Consider the following 16,943-nt stretch of genomic DNA (forward strand, 5'->3'; position numbering starts at 1 on the left):
TTTTTGGATGGTGGTTTGCAGACCAATTAAAAAGGGTGGTGATGCCCATTGAAGTTCTGAGGTTTGTTGGTCAAGGATGATCTTGGACCTGGGTATCCAGTCCAGGATAAGGTAATCACAGTCCCCTTTCTATTGTAAATTGTTTTATTATATTAAATTTGACTCAATGGCTTGTGTCCTTGCTTTAGGGGTCATAAGTACATGAGTTCACAGAAAAAAGCTTGAAATCTCAAAGACCATGAATTTTCTAAGATGTGATGTCGCCATAGTAGATTTGTAAAAACACAATGGAACAATGATGTCACGACGGCAATACCACAATATAATGTCAAAATAATGATTTCATACCACAATTAGTTGTTGATGCCATTCTCGTGATGAGCACAATAAATTTGTGATGTCACAATGAGTTCATGATGTCAGAGTGGCATGGCAGATCTCAATTGTCATTAATTGGGAATGAATATATGAGTTCAAAAAGTGACTGTAATGTCTCCAAAAGCATGTGTTGTCACAAACGTAATGCTGTTCTAACAGTTTTGTGATGTCACAATGTGAAACAATATTCATGAAATCTGGCAATATGATGTCACAGGGGATTTCTGATATCACATGTCATACCAGAAATATGAGATTGAAAACAGATTATGAGCTCACAAGGACCTAATATATAAGGAGGGCAGCATGGCACAAAACTTATAAGGACAGGACTGGTTTGTGATGGCACAGCAGATTAATGATATCACAATGGCAATGTGATTTCACAATGTATTGTGATATCAGAATGGCTATATATTGTCAAAATGGGTTTCTGAAATAGAATGAATTCATACAATAAGCCTTTACAATGTTACGTCTATGATGTAACAATGTCACTGTGATTTATACTGCTATGATGCCATTGTTGTTTGGTGATGTCACAATGAGTTGATGGTGTCATAATGACAATTTGATGTCACTGCTGATTTATGATGTTACAATGGTTATGATGTCACATTATGTTTCTGATATCAACACATATGTCAAATTTGAAATAGAATGAAATAGCTTTGCACTGGTGGCTCACACCTGTAATCCTAGCTACTCAGGAGGCTGAGATCTGAGGATCGCAGTTCAAAGCCAGCTCAGGCAGGAAAGTTCATAAGACTCATCTCCAATAAAAACAACTAGAAAACCAGAAGTGGTGCTGTGGCTCAAGCGATAGAGTGCTCACCTAGAGCAGAAGAGCAGGAACAGCAACCAAGCCCAGAGTTCAAGCCCCACAACCGGAAAAAAAAACAATTAAAAATAAACATTCACAATCTATCTGTAACTTCACAATGACAATGTGATCTCATAATGCTATCTTGTCATTGTACTTTTGTGATATCAAAAGTAGTTGACGCTGTCATAATGAAAATGTTATGTCACACTGGTGATGCCACAAAGGGTTCGTGATATTACAATGGCATGTCTGATACCAATTGGAAGTTCATAATGAGGGTATAGTTACACAAAGCGACTGTGATGTCACAAAGGTCCTATGTTTTTATCAAATGTGCTAAGAGGTCTTAATCGGTTTGGGATGTCAAAATGTGATAGTGATGTCAAATGGTAATGAAAGTTCTCAATGGGTTTGGATGTCAAATTGGTAATGAAATCAAATAGTTTTGTGAAGTCATACCTCAAAATCACATGTCCAATTTCAGTTGCTACTATTTCACAATGAGGATATGAGTTCACAGAAGAAGAATGAAGTATAAAAGACCATGAATTTTCTAAAATGCTATGAAGACATACTAGGTTTTAGAAAACACAATGGAACAGTGATATAATAATGGCAATGTGATGTTGCAATATGATAACTTAATAAGGTTTTCATATCACAATTGGTGATGCCACACTAGTGATGTTTACAAGAGGTGTGTGATGTCAAAATGGGTTGGTGATATCAAAATGACACATGTGATCTCAATTGTCATTAACTCACAATGAGTATATGAGCTCATAAAGGGACTGTGGTATCTTCAAAGGCATGCGTTGTCACAAAAGTGATGAAGTCCTAACAGGTGTGTGTTGTCAGAATGTGACAAAATGCTCTTAACATCTATCAGTGTGATGTCACTATGATCTAAATGTCACACTGGATTCGGGTATCACATTTCATACCTGGATTGGGTGTGAGAGGATTGGAATTTCACAGTGGGTTAGTGATATCACTATGGAAATGTGGGATCACAAAGGTATTGTGCTACCACAATGGCTATTAGATAACAATGTGTTTCTACTATAATAGGTTTGTGCTGTCACAATTTTTTTGGGAGGGGGTTTGTAATGTCTTGTGTTTTTTTTTATTGTGAGAATACCGTACAGAAAAGTTACAATTACATGGGCAAGATAACGAGTACATTTCTTATCAAGCATTAATGCCTCCTCGTTTCCCCTTCCAAACTCTTCCCATACTCCTCCTCTCTCCCCACTCAATCCTCCTCCCACCCCCCACCAAAGTTTTTAAGTTCGTTTTTCGACAAAACGACTTGTACATCTCATTGTTGCAATGGGTCCTCCTGTATCCCTAGTTAAATGATTTGTTATTTTTTTCCCTTCCCCTCCACAAACTATACCAACATCAAATACAGTGAAAGTATGGGTTATACTGTGGGGGAGGGACATACAAAGCAACATAGAAATCATCTTATAAATATGATAGAAAAAATTGCATGAAAGGAAAATAAACAAAAAAAATTGGAATACTTATCTTAGGGTTCATTCCAGTAACATCAACTTATCTGACATTTTCTGCTTGACTCAGACATATACTAGTGATTGCAAATAAGGGAAACCTGGAACCTATGTTTCTTTGGGGCTGGATTACTTCACTGAATATAATTTTTTCTAAGTCTTTCTAATTCCTAACAAATGGGGCAATATCATTCTTTCTGATGGAGGCATAGAATTCCATTGTATGTATGTGTGTATATATATATATGCCACATTTTCTTGATCCATTCATCTACTGAGGGGCATCTGGGTTGGTTCCATATCTTAGATATGGTAAATAATCCTGAAATAAATATAGTCGTGCTGGTAGCTTTAGTGTGGTCTTGTTTGTGTCACAACTGGTTGGAAATGTCACAATGGCATGCTGGATCTCAAATGTCATTAATTCACAATGAAGATATGAGTTGACAAAGGGACCGTGTTATCTTCAATGTCATGTGTTGGCACAAATGTGTTGAAGTCCTAACAGATTTGTGAGTTCACAATGTGACACCATGGTCTTAATATCTATCCATATGATGTCACAATGGTCATGATGTCAGTCAATTTCTGATAGATATCATATGTCCTACCTGAATTATTATGAGTTTGAAAACAGATTCTAAGCCTACTGAAGGACTAAAATATCTTAATGGCTGCATATTACACAAGTTATGACTAAAAACACATGGTCTTTGGAGCTTAAGATTCTTTCTTTGAAATTGTATCCTCATTGTGAACTAGTAGAAATTAAAATTGGACATGTCATGGTGATATTACAAACTCATATTGACAACACAAACTCATTGTGACCTCATCACCACTGTGACATCACAACCCCATTGTGACATCACATTGCTGTTTTGCCTTCACAATCACATTGTGACATCACAAAGCTATTGTGAGCTCTTAGCACCTTTAAAGAAACACATAACCTCTGTGGCTTCACAGACCTTTGTGTAGCCATATCCTCATAGTGAACTAATGAAAATTGTGATCACACACAGTATTGTATCATCACAAATACTTTCTGCAATAATTATGACTGTGAAATCACATTGTCATCATAACACCATCATCTCATTGTGACATCACCAAACCCCAATAACACCATACCATTTTTCTCTTTTTTTCTTCTGTGTCTTTTTTATTATAAGTACAGTGTACAGAGGGATTACATTTACATGAGCAAGGTAATGAGTTCCTATCCTATCAAACATTGCTGTCTTAACATCACTTTGTCATTTTGATGTCATCGACCCATTGTGAATGCCTATTCTTTGATTTCATTCTATTTCAAATGTGCCATGTGGGTTGATATCAGGAAACCACTGTGAACTCATAACTTTTGTGACATCAAAATCTCTTTGTCACAGCACATTGCCTTTGTTATATCACTAACTCACTGTGACATCAAATACCTCTCCTTTCCTCATAACTTTTGTGGCATGCTATTGTGATGTCTTAGGCCCTTTGTGAGTTGAAAGTCTGTGTTCGACCTCATATTTCAGATACGACATGAGATATCTAAAATCCAGTGTAACATAATGATATCACACTGCTGGACATCATAACCATTGTGTCACTTTGTGACATCTCAGATCTTTTAGTTCTTCAGCTTTTTGACTACATATACATTAGTGACATCAGAATCCCTTCCCAAACTCATATTCTCATGGTGAGTTAATGACAATTGAGATCCCATATGCCATTGTGACATCATGAACCCCTTGGGACATCTCCAATCTATTACGACCACCTCATCAGTATGGTGTCACCAATTGTGACATCAAAACATTATTATAACAAGATATTGAGACATTACATTGTGTTTGTGAAATCACTGTCCCATTGGGTTTTCTCATAATATGACCTCATACTATGAAGCTTCTTCTATCTCCTGGTATCCTCATATTGAATTCTAAGTAATTGAAATTGGATATATCATTCTGATATTACAAACAAATTGTGATATCACAAAACCGTTGTGATCTCATCCCACCACGGTGACATCAAAAACACAATGGGACATCTCATTTCCATTGTGACATGATGAATCACATTGTGCCATTCAGATTAGGACCTTTTACCACCTTTGAAAACACACATGGCCTCTGTGACATCAGAGAACCTTTTTTGTATCCATATTCTTATGGGGAACTAATGACAACTGACAGACATACCATTGATACATAACAAATCCTTTCTGACTTCATCATAATTGTGACATCATGTTGGCATTATGACACCATCAGCTCATTTTGACGTGTAAAACTACAATGACATCATAGCATTGTAACATCACATTGTCATTCTGATGTCATACACACATTGTGGTTGCCTATTATGTTTTTCATTCTATTTTTAATGTGGCATGTCAGTTGATATCAGAAGCCCATTGTGAGTTCATGACCATTGTGATATCATGATGCCTTAGTAGCTTTACATTGACATTGTGATGTCACATTGCCAAATTGATGTCACAATGGGATTTTGATGTGACAATGGTTATGATATCACAATGAATTTCTGATATCAACCCACATTTCAAATACAATGATTAGGCATTCATAATGTGACTATGATGTCATAATGTCATAATGGCAAATGCTATAATGTCATAAGCTAAAGATGTTATAACAACATTTTGATGTCACACTGGTTATGACGTCACACAGAGTTTGTAATGTTACAATGGTTATGAGGTCACAATGTGTTTCTGACATCAACTGATATGCCACATTTGAAAAAGAATGAAATCACAGGATATACATTCACAATGTGTCTATGACAGCAAAATGGCAATGTGATGTCATAATGCTATGATGTCACTGTGGCTTGGTGATGTCACAATGAGCTGATGGTGTCATAACAACAGTCGGATTTCACATTGGTAATGATGTCACAAAGGGTTTGTGATGTCACAATGGCATGTCAGATCTTAATTGCCACTAATTTATGGTGAGGATATGATATTGAAGTCACAACATACACAAATGAAGTATGATGATGCAAAGGCCATGTTTTTTGTTACAAGTGCTAAAGTTGCTAACAGGTTTCGTTTGTTCAAGTGTTAATGATATAAAAATGATATAATTATTGATATAAAAATGAGTTAATGATGTCCAAACTAGTTTGTAATAAATGAGTTAATGATGTCCAAACTAGTTTGTAATGTGACATCTTATTTCACATTTGAATTGCTAGAAGTTCACAATGATACAATTCACAGAAGGAGCTTGATATCCCAAAGGCCATGAATTTTCTTATATGTGATGAGATCATAATAGGTTTGTGAAAGTATGTAATATCACAATTGCAATATGATGTCAAATTATAATGTCATAATAGTGTTGTTATATCACAATTATTTGATGATGCCATAATAGAGATGAGTTCAAACTAGTTTTGTGATGTCGCAGTAGATTGGTGATGTGACAATGGCATTCCAGACCTCAATTGTCATTAACTCACAATGAGTATATAAATTTAGAACGGGCTTGTGACGATTCCAAAGCATTTGTTGGCACAAATGTGATGAAGTCAGAACAGATTCGTGATGTGACAATGTGACACAATGGTCATTAAATCTAGTAGTGTGATGTCACAATGTTCATGATGTCACAGTATATTGCTAATATTTCATGTCATACCTGAAATAATATGTCAAAAATAGATTGAGCTCTCAATGAGCCTAACACAGTGGCAACATGTCACAAAACATGAGGACAGGACATGTTTGAGTTGGCACAGATGTTTAGAGATATCACAGTGGCAATGTTATGTCACAAAGGGATTGTGATGTCACCATGATTATGAAGTCAGAATGTGTTTTTTATATGAACCCACATGCCACATTTGAAATATAATGAAATCAAATAATTGGCATTCATAATGTATATATGATGTCACAATGACAATGTGATATCATAGTGGTGTGATATCATTACATATTTGTGATGTCACAATGAGCTGATGTCATAATGACAATGTGACATCACACTGATGATTATATTGTAAATCCTTTGTGACATCCATACATCATCCATCCATACTCAGAGACATGGAGTTATTGCCTTCTTTTTTTTTCTTTGGCAGGTCCGAGGTTGAAATATGAGCCCAGGCCCTATGTCTGATCTCCTCTTGCACAAGAGTAGTCCTCTGCCCTTGAGCCACAGAACCAACCCATGGGGATATTTTCCTGTGATCTCTTAGAAATAAGAATGTCGTGGACTTTCCTGCCTTTGCTGAATTCAAATTGGCATTCTATACATCTCAGCCTCCTGAGGAGCTAGTATTACAGGCAGGAACCACTGACAGCTGGCTTTCTTTTCTTCTTGTTCTTTTTTTCATTGTGACCATCTGAAACCTTCACAGTATTATTCCAATGGTTTTCATTGGAAGTAAACTACCTAACCCTGGAGTTCGAATGCCAAGACTGCCACCCACAAATGGAGAGAGATCCTAAAAGACTAGTTCCTATTTATGTGAATGTTAATGAAATGTGTAATAACAATTAATTTTGCAGTTAATTCGTGATTCTATTTTATAATGCCACACAAAAATTATTGGATTTATATCTTCCATTCTAGCACCATGGTATGATTCCCCTAATGGAAGGATATTGACTAATTTTTATTAAAATTTTTATAAGTATTCAACCATGATACTTCATTAAATGGAGACATAATTTAATAACTAATAATGGGTGACTATATTTATATAATTTAATGATATCCTCACATTCTCTCTCTGTATATATATATGTGTGTGTGTGTATGTGTGTGTATATGTATATATATATGTATATATAGCCTTCTACACATCTATCAATATATATATAGGGCACTACTGTGGCTTGATCACAGGTCCTTAGAACTTCCTGGCAGCTCAGATTGCCAGAGGCTGGTGTGCTAAGACTGTGACCCCATTTATGGATTAGCCATTATGGGCCGTGAGTTGAAATCCCAGCATCGCCAAAAATTTATTCATGTAGGAAGAAACCACTTTTGACACATTTTTTTCCTGAAAAAAAAATCCTGGGTCTCAGTATGATGTATAATCCATACGCAAATATATACTCGTGATAGGATGTAATAAATGAAATGTTATATGTGTAATAATAATAAATAAATAAGGGTAATAAATGTCATACTTACTAAACCCATGTATGTAAATAGTGATCATATATGAATATTATTTTTTCCAGTGCTGTGGCGTCAATTCAGAGCCTGGGAACTGGTCTGAATTTCTTGTCTTCAAGGACCGAGAGCTTCCCCTTCACCCACAATGCCACAGAGTTACCCAGTCCCTGAGTTCAAATCCCATGCCAGACAGAAAAATTCCAAAAAATTCCAAAAAAATTCCATCCAGGGCTTTATTTTATTATGTTTTTTGGCCAAACATGGGGCTTGAACTCAGGTCTTGGCATCTCTGCCACAGCTGAGCTTGGGATCCTAGGACCCAAGTTCAAATCTCGGCGTTAGCAAAAAATAAAAAGGCGAAGGATAAAACAGAGAAGTTCAAGAAGGTGGTTTTACATTTTTTTGCTTTGCATTGTGACCATCCTGGGTCTAAATGACAAGGCCCAGAATGTGTACATGATCTTACATGCTGATGTTTGGCTGGCTATTATGATAGCCATAGCCGAAACCTCAACTTAAGCCTGGAGGTCAAATCCTGGGACTGCCACTAATGATTGGCGGGAGATTCTAAGAAACGCATTCCAAAATACATCCATACAAATGTTATAAAAGTAACAATTAAATTAGTAGTTAGTGTATGAGTATACTATAAAATTATACACAACAACTACACTACATTGACTAATTTTCAATTAATAATTTATTATGTATTCAACCATGATACTTAAAAATGGAAGGAATAATTTTTCAATAATTGGCAATAATATAATTTATGTAATTTAATAATATACACTCATCTTTGTCTTGTTTTATACATATATATATATATTTATACATCTACATATATATGTAGACATATATATATGCCGATCTACACATTTATCTGTTTATACACATCACTCCTGTGGCTCAGTGCTATAGTGATGGCTAGCACATACAAAGCCCTGGATTCGATTCCTCACTACCACATGCACATAAAAATCCGGAAGTTGTGCTGTCGCTCAAGCAGTCGAGCACTAGCTTTGAGCATAAAATCTTAGGGACTGTGTCTAGAGCCTTACTCAAGACCCAGGACGGGCACCAAAAAAGATTGAATGTTGTGACTGCAACTCTATAAGAATAGGACTTCAAATACCTCATCACAGAGCAAGCTGGGTGTCTGATGCTGACAACTGCAATCTAATCTGAATAGCCAGATGTATACCACTGCAACCAAGCACCATGGAACCAGATTCTGCTGGCTTGTTCACCCCTGTCATCCAAGATACATGGGGGCTGAGACCTGACACTGGTGGGTTTAAAACCCAGCCCTGGCAGGATGTCTGTGAAAATCTGAGCTGTGGCTCAAAAGGGTAGAGCTCTAGCCTTGAGCAAAAGATCTTAGGATATTACCCCCAACATTTTAGTGCAATCCCTGTGGGTGACTCCCCCCCAAAAAAATACCCCTCTAAATGATTAGATGTGAACTTTGTGCAGTTTGTGATGTGTTTCTGAAAGAATGGTGATGCTGATGAAAGCACTCTAATACTAATGACAGCTTGTGGGATACAGCTATGTGATGAGTCCTTCCTGGGGTTCTGAGTCCCTCACAGGGTGCTGTGTGCTGAATCCTGCACAGGATATGTGCTGAGTCCTTCACCGAGTTCAGTGTGTTGAGTCCTGCATTGGGTGCTGGATGATGAGTCTTTCACAAGATGCTCTTTGCTGAACCCTGTAAAGAGGGTTATGTGGAGGCAGGCACCGGTGGCTCATGCATGTCATCCTAGCTACTCAGGAGGCTGAGATCTGAGGATCGCAGTTCAAAGCCAGCCCGGGCAGGAAAGTCAGTGAAAACCATATCTCCAATAAACCACAAGAAAACCGGAAGTGGTGCTGTAACTCAAATGGTAGAACACTAGCCTTGAGCTGAAGAGCTGAGGGACAGAGCTCAGGCCAAAAATTCAAGCCTCACGACAGAATAAAAAAGAGTGTTATATGTTTTGTCCATCAAAGGGTGTATTCTTTCATCTTGTCCTTGTAAGAACTCCACAACTGAGATGATTATGCAGACAAGAATATTGACACTCAGATATGTCCCCATGGGAGGGGCAAAATTATGTATTACTGAAGACTAGTGAGTTGTTTCCTGCAGACAATTGTTTTGTTTTGTTTTGTTTTTCTCAGTCATGAACCTTGAACTCAGGGCCTAAGCACTGACACTTACCTCTTGGGCTCATGGATAGCACTTCACCACGTGGAGCCAAGGAACCTCTTGCAACAGAGTGTCACGGCCTAGGGTTCTATAGCACAGGTCTGTCATCCTGCCTTCTCAGGAAGCTGAGATCTGAGGATCTGGGTTCCAAACTATCTCAGACACAAAAGGTTCCATGAGACTATTATATCCAATTCACCACTAAGAAACATGAAGTGATAGCTGGGTGCTTATGGCTCATGCTGATCATCCTACCTACTCAGGAGGATGAGATCTGAGGATCATGGCTCAACGCTAGCCTGGGTAGGAAAGCCCTTGAGACACTTAGCTCCAATGAACCACAAGAAAACCAGGAGTGGCTCTGTGGCTCAAGTGGTAGAGCAACAAGATTTGAGCTGAAGAGCTCAGAGACAGCCCCCAGGCCCAGCTTTCCACTCCTCCAACCGACAATAATAAAAAAATATATATACACACTAACAAACTGAAGTAGAGGGCTGGGAATGTGCCTTAGGGGTAGAGTGCTTTGCATATATGATTTCTCAGGACCACATCACTAGGAAAAAGCCTAAAGTGCCTCTGTGGTTCAAGTAGGAGAGGGCAATCCTTGTAGACGAGAAACTAGGTACAGTGCTCATGTCCTGAGTTCAAGCGCCAGGACTAGAATATGCACACACAAACACACACACACACACACACACACACACACACACACACACACACACACAGAGAGAGAGAGAAAGCAGAAGTGAAGCTGTGACACAAAATGGTAAAGCACTAGACTTCTGTTCTGAGCTCATTGCCAGCACCCAGGCCCTGTGTTCAACCCCAAAACCTAGTCATCCAGAAACCAACTAGGAGAGGTCAAAGGTTTCAAAATCAGATGAGTTTCACCAGCCATAGATGACTGGAAGCTTTGTGATATACAACATGTGCTTGGATTTCCAAAGCTTCCAGAAAACTAGAAAAGGCATCATAAACCCATCATTGCCCTCCGTGGAACATTTCATTAGGTTCAGTGCCCTAGTTGTCTGCCAGAAAGACTCCTGAATTATATTGAGCACTGTATATGAGCCCTGGAATATAGTCTCACAAAGACAAGATGAGTGCACAGAACCTGGCCTGCCATGGGAGTTGGCACAAATGAAGGCTTCCTGTCAAAAAACAGCACTGGGTAGAGAGATAGCTTGTTGTACAAAGAGGACTTTTTCTCCTGACCTTCAGAGCCCGCCCACACTCCTCCTCACTAATTGGCCCAGATGGAGTTGTTTGATACACAGCTCTACAGGAGTGAGGCCTTTTGTGTGCCTGTCCAGGCAATGAAAGAGACTTCTCCCAGCTGGCCTGGGATGCAGAGAAACGCTCAGGCTACACTGGGAGCAATGAGGGGAGACCTGGAACATGTAATGTCATAAAAGCAATCTCTGTGTTATGAACTCATTGTATTGAATACAAATTTCCTACCTTGGGTGCCATTTATCATAGCTACTCAGGAGCTTCACTTATAGGAATGTATCTATACATACACAAAGACATGGAGGTGTGCAGGTTCTTTTTGAGGGGACAGGTCCAAGGGTTGAACTATGAGCCTAGGCCTTGTCTCTGAGCTCCTTTTGCTCAAGGGTAGTGCATTAAGGTGGAGTCACAATCCCACTTCTGGATTTTTCTGTGATCTCTTTGAAATAACAGTGCCATGGACTTTCTTATGCTGGCTGGATTCGAACTCAGAATCTCTACATCTTAGCCTCCTGAGGAGCATGGATTGCAGTCAGCAGATACTGGCACCTTCTTTCTTTTCTTCTTTGTTTTATAATCTGGACAATCTGACTTCTTAATAGGGTCATTCCAATGGTTTGGACTTATAAGTCAACTACCCAATGTTCTTTATAGCTACGTTCTCTGAAAAGGATTTTCTCTACTCATCATCCCCTCTGGTCACAGGTTTGAAACCAAAAGTGAGAATTGAGTGTCACAAGATTCATGAGAAAATGTCCACAAGACATACCAGTTCTGTCACTTAGCATTGAGATGCACTTAATTTACTGTCTCAGGGTATGAGGACCGAAATCTGGAACAATCCTCATACTGTCTGCATTGCTCCTTTTGCCTAGAAAGTGATCTAATAATTATGAATGTTTTGTGTCTCCAAACTTAAGTATCTAGAACACACTAGAAGCATCTTCCTGTTTCCGTTTTTTTCTAGTACCTCTCGAGATTTAGATGAAAGATTTGTGTGGAGTGGCTCCTAGGTGAATCCCTGAGGAAAACCACTTGAAGCTTCCTCAGGAGATCATGATTGAAAGCCAGCCCTACCAGGAAAATCTGTGAGACTCTTGTCTCCAATAAACCACCAGAAAACCAGAAGTGGAGTAGTGGCCTAGAGGGTAGAGCTCCAGCTTTGAAAGAGAAGGCCAAATAAGAGATACAGGCCAGATCAGTCAGGAAAGCCTGGGAGGCGCTTTTGTTCAGTGAACGACCTGATGGCTGGCAGTGGAGCTGTGGCAGTGGTAGAGCCTCAGCCTTGAGCAAAATAGCTGAGGAAAGTATCACACCCTGAGTTTAAGCCATGGGATGGCCACCAAAAAAATTTCAAAAAGCAAAGGCCAAGTTTATGTATTAATATCCTACTTACATGTGTATACTACCTCCCTGAGTGCAAACAGGCTGTATGCAATGCTTCTGCTTTTATTTACTGATTTATTTTTCAGATATACTCATTGCGCGTACTGCATCATTCTGTTCATTTCAACCTCATCATTTTTCTCTTCCCAGATTCCAGGCCTGTGTCCTTATATGATGCATACTAAAGCTCTCAGCAGCCTTTATTTACATTTTATTGAGGCCAATGCAGGAACCGTCACAAATCAGGCAGGGGAAGAGAAGATCAGGGTTCATAGGAATAACCTGTGTTATGCAAAATGCTAGCATACTTATGTAAAACTACCTTTAAGAAAAAAGATGAGGGGGCAGGGAATGTGGATTAGTGAGAGAGTGTTTGCCTAGCATGCAAGAAGCCCTGGGTTCGATTCCTCAGTAGCACATACACAGATAAAAGCCAGAATTGGTCCTGTGGCTCAAGTAGTAGAGTGTTAGAGACAGTGCTCAGGCCTTGAGTTCAGCCCAAGAATTGTCAAAGAGATAGCTAAGGTGGTAGGTAGGTAGGTTGGTAGGTAGGTGGGTAGGTAGGTAGGTAGGTAGTTATTTAGGCAGGTAGGTAGGCAGATAGGCAGATAGATAGATAGATAGGTAGGTAGATAGATAGATAGATAGATAGATAGATAGATAGATAGATAGATAGATAGATAGATAGATAGATAGATACATACATACATACATACATACATACATACATACATACATACATACATAGAAACATAGATACATAGATTAGATAGATAGATAGATAGATAGATAGATAGATAGATAGATAGATAGATAGATAGATAGATAGATAGATAGATAGATAGATAGATGGATAGAGAGAGAGAGAGAGAGAGAAAGAGAGAGAGAGAGATACATAGATACATAGATACGTAGATACGTAGATACATAGATACATAGATACATAGATGCATAGATAGATTAGATAGAGAGAGAGAGAGAGAGAGATACATAGATAGATAGATAGAGAGAGAGAGATACAGATAGATAGATAGATAGATAGATAGATAGATAGATAGATAGATAGATAGATAGATAGATAAATAGATAGATACATACATACATAGATACATAGATACATAGATAGATAGACAGACAGACAGACAGACAGACAGACAGACAGACAGACAGACAGACAGACAGACAGACAGACAGACAGACAGATAGATAGATAGATAGATAGATAGATAGATAGATAGATAGATAGATAGATAGATAGATAGATAGATAGATAGATAGATAGATAGATAGAAAAATGGTAGATGTATCTGGTCTTGGACATCAGCAGGAAAGAAGGGACCAATTCCCAGTAACGAGGCCTTCTGCAATGTGCCAGACCACCAGCATCGCCTTCACACAACCACAGAGGAGGAAAACTGTCTTTTTCTCAATTTTCAGGTAGCCAAAGGCCCCAGAGACAAGAGGGCAGAGCCAAGCTCTAATTCAGCTGCTTGGAGACAGAAGAGAAATAACCGTGCCTCTCCTTGAACTGGGGATTTGCATTAATGATGTGGAGAATGAAGGAAGGAGAATAGACTGGCAAAGTTAAAAGAAGAGCCTTCATATCTGACAGATGGAGAGTCAAAAAACTACTCCCTAAGACCAGAGATCAGGGATTTTCTATACTGTTCCTCCCCTCTCCCCCACTATACTGGCTCTCTATTGGTAACCTAAAGATAGCCTGAGGTTCCCTTCACCTGAGGAAGGAAGGTTAATTAGTCATTGTTTGAAGAGGCTGAGAAAAGCCTGACCCTGGTGTAACTCTAACAAATATTTCAGGTTTCCCTTCATTGCTGACTGTGCCTGGAATGAATGAAGTGGTTTTGCAACTCATTTCCCTGTTGAGTGTGTACATTCTGCCTCCTAATCCTGCAGGCCTTGGTCTCCTTACCTAGCCTGGCTTTTGAAACTGTTTTCTGTCCTTCAAATACAGGGTTACACTGGAGTTCATCCTGCTAACAGGGCTAGGGCTTGGATCTTGTGAACTTCATTTGAACCCAGGATGGGTCAATGATGTTTCTTTCCTTCTTCTATAGCTCAGGAACTCTAAGAACATTTAGAGTGCAAGTAAATAGTTATATATACAGTGGACTATACATATATATATATATATATATATAGATGTATATGTATTTGTAGCAATTTCCACACCTATCTATTTATATATTGGCCACTCCTGGGGCTAGAATTAAGGTCCTGGGAACTGCCTGGCAGTGAATTTGTTTGAGGCTGCTTTGCTTACACTGACCCCTTGATGAATTGGGCATTCCAGGCCCAGAGTTCAAATCTCAGCAATGCCGAAAGCAATAGGTAGAGTAAGAAGCCAATGTTGACCTGTTTTCCTTTCTGTGGAAATATTGTGTCCTAGGTAAAATGTGTAATATCTATACAAATACATATATATGATATATAATATACATGTATATGAATATTATTTTTGCCAGGTCTGGGGCTGGAATTCACGCCCTGGGAATTGACCCTGAATTTTTTTTCTTCCAGGAGGTTAGCTTCCACTTCACCCAGAGCACAATAGAGTTATCCAGTCCCTGAGTTAAAATCCCAGGTATGGCTGATAAAATGGCCCAAATTCCTAGCCAGGACTTTAACATTTTGCGGGGGTAGGCACAGGGCTTGAACTCAGGTCGTCACAACTCTGCCTCAGCCTTTGTTACCCTAGGCTGGGGTGCAGCTTTTATCCGGGAATCCTAGGACCTGAGTTCAACTCCCAGCTCTGGCAAAAAAAAAAAACCAAGACGGGGGAGGAAAAACTAAACCAGGAAGTTTTACACAACAGTTTTACTTTGTTTCCTTTGTACTGTGACCATCCTGGGCCTCAATGAATCGGCTTGAAAATTGTATGTGACCTTGCAGAGCAGAAGGATGGTGTGCTGTCAGTGAAGCCTGAGCCCAAACCAGAAACCTAGGCCCTGAGTTCGATCCTGGGACTGCCACCTACTCATTCCTATCTATAGGAATAATCTATAAATTTATTTATAGAAGCATATACATATGTAAATACACATACACACACACTGCAATCTACACATCTATCTGTTTATATATTGGCCACTCCTAGGGCTTGATCTCAGGTCCTCAAATTTTCCCGACAACTCCACTGGCATCAGACTGGTGTACTAACATTAACCCATTCATGAAGTGGGCCTTCTAGGCCCGGAGTTCAAATCACAGAACTGCCAAAAACTTAATCCTGGTGGAAGAAGCCAATTGTCCCGCTTATTTTCCTTGTAAGTGAAAGTCCTGGGTTTCAGGAATAATGTATAATACATAGGCAAATCTATGTCCTATGTAATAGGATATCAAAAAATTTATACATGTAATCATACTCTCTAAAATATATAATAATTAAATAAAACACAAAATAAAATGAATGCAGTAAACATGTGCATATAAATAGAAATCATGTATTTAAAGTGAATACAAATATTATTTTGTTGAGTGTTAGGGCTTGAATTCAACTCCTGGGAACTGGCCTGTCTTTTTTGTTTTCCAGCACTGTGAGCTTTCCCTTCCCCCACAGTGCTGCAGATTTATCCAGACTCTGAGTTCAAATCGCAGGCCCGGCAGAAAAAAGGCATGAATTCCAAGCCAAGGAGCCTCATAATTTTTTAAATATTTTTAATGTATGTATGTACGTATGTATGTATGTATATATATATATGTGTGTATATATATATATATATATATATATATATATATATATATATATATGTAGGTAAGTAGGTAATTTTATTTTGTGAAGCACAGGGCTTGAATTCAGGGCATGGCAACTCTGCCTCAGCTTTGATCACTCTAGGCTGGGTTGCAGCCACTGGACCCACAGCCGAACCTGGATATCTGGGCTTCAAAGGCTGACAGGAAAAAATAAATAAAATGACACAGAAGAAAAATCCGGCAACTTGCTGATGGCTGCTGATTTTACATTTGTTTTCTTTTCAAAGTGACCATACTGGGTCTGAATGACACGGCTGAAAAGTGTTAGTAACCTGGTAGTGCTGAAGACTGGTGGGCTTCCAGGGAAGCCATAGGCCAACACAGCAACATAGGCCCTGTGTTTGAAGCTGGGTCTTGACCCCTACCAATAGAGGGAGATCCTAAGATTCTAGTTCATATTCATAGGAATACCGATGGAAGGTTATGAATGTCAAGGTTGACTTAGTTGTTCCTGAATGATACTAATGATAAAATTAGAG

The 16,943-nt window shown here is 38.8% G+C and overlaps 1 long non-coding RNA gene across 2 annotated transcripts in view; it reads left to right on the top strand.

The window, feature by feature from the left end:
- The window catches only part of LOC122099922, a 31,734-nt gene extending 23,761 nt beyond the window's left edge, over window positions 1–7,973 (top strand). The window contains exon 3 of one of the 2 annotated variants that reach the window (XR_006146037.1): window positions 7,949–7,973. This is a non-coding gene — a long non-coding RNA (uncharacterized LOC122099922). Of the gene's footprint in view, window positions 1–6,837; window positions 6,973–7,948 lie in introns of those variants that run through there. The other variant, XR_006146035.1, reaches the window with a different exon arrangement.
- The last annotated feature ends 8,970 nt before the right edge of the window (window positions 7,974–16,943 follow it).

Source organism: Dipodomys spectabilis, unplaced genomic scaffold (assembly GCF_019054845.1).
Source record: "Dipodomys spectabilis isolate Male_0828 unplaced genomic scaffold, ASM1905484v1 ptg000547l, whole genome shotgun sequence".
Classification (NCBI taxonomy): Eukaryota; Metazoa; Chordata; class Mammalia; order Rodentia; family Heteromyidae; genus Dipodomys; species Dipodomys spectabilis.